This window comes from Microtus ochrogaster, unplaced genomic scaffold (genome assembly GCF_000317375.1).
Source record: "Microtus ochrogaster isolate Prairie Vole_2 unplaced genomic scaffold, MicOch1.0 UNK80, whole genome shotgun sequence".
Lineage (NCBI taxonomy): Eukaryota > Metazoa > Chordata > Mammalia > Rodentia > Cricetidae > Microtus > Microtus ochrogaster.
Genome location: NW_004949178.1, coordinates 213603 through 214925, shown reverse-complemented (window position 1 = coordinate 214925; position 1323 = coordinate 213603).

Here is a 1323-nt window from a genome sequence, read left to right as displayed (position 1 = left end):
TTAGTTACTTTTGAGGGCAGGATTGTTAAGAGAGGAAAGAAGCTGAAAACAGGGCAGTGGTGGCACACACCTTTAATCCCAGCACTTGGGAGGCAGAGGCAGGCAGAACTCTGAGTTCAAGGCAAGGTTGGTCTACAAAGGGAGTTAAAAAAGCCAGGACTACACAGAGAAATCTTGTCCCCCAAAACAAAACAGTAGGATGAAGCTGAGAGTGATGGTGTACACCTCTGTGGCATTGGAGTTCAACCCAGGGCACATACATGCCATGCCAGCGCTCTGCCGCTTTGATCCACCTCTGGCCTGTTCTGATAACTGTCTCCATATGGGCTGTTAGTCAACCCAAGAGCATCCTGTGCATCTTTTCACCACCATGGCCAGATCAATTCTTGTCATACACAGCTCTTTTCCAGCTTCACACTGAATACACTGCTCAGGACAAAGCCTCGCGCGCGCACACACAAGATCGAGTCATCCTTTGGTGCTCTAGTCCCCCATATAAAACTCTCTTAGTAGTTGGTAGCTGAAGAGATGGATCAGTAATTAAGAGCACTTAAAGTTTGGACTATGATGGACATATTGGGAAAAGAGAATTTGCTAATAAGCCAATCATACAAAGAAGGCAGAGGACCCAGGTTTGGTTCACAGCACCCATATGGTGGCTTACAACAATCTGTAACTCCAGTTCCAGGGGACCCAGTGCCATCTTCTGACCTCTAGGGGCATCAGGCATGTGCACACATGGTACAATATACATATATGTAGGCAAAACTTGCATACTCATAAATAATATAAAAATCATCTTTGTCTATGTACATAACCATTTAGCATCCCATATACTTTATTATTTATTTTCTGAGATAGAGTCTCTAGGTAGTCCAGGCTGGGCTGGAAGTTGCTGTATATCTTAGGCTGGCCTCAAACTTGAAATCTTCCTGCATCTGCCTGCCAATTGTTAGGATTCCAGGCATATGCTACTTTGCTACCCACTCTTCTGGGTATTCTTATTTTTCTTTACATTTATTCATTTGTGAGTATGTGTGAGGATCATGCGCATGGATGACAGAGGACAACTTGCTGGTGTCAAATCTCCACCATGGGAGGGCCTATGGAATCAAACTCAGTTGTCAGACTTGACAGCAAGTGCCTTACCCTCTGAGCCATCTAGCTATCACTTCTGTATATGTTTAATCATTTCAAGATTACTTAACAAGGGCTGGAGAGATGGCTCAGAGGTTAAGAGCATTGCTTGCTCTTCCAAAGGTCCTGAGTTCAATTCCCAGCAACCACATGGTGGCTCACAACCATCTGTAATGAGGTCTGGTG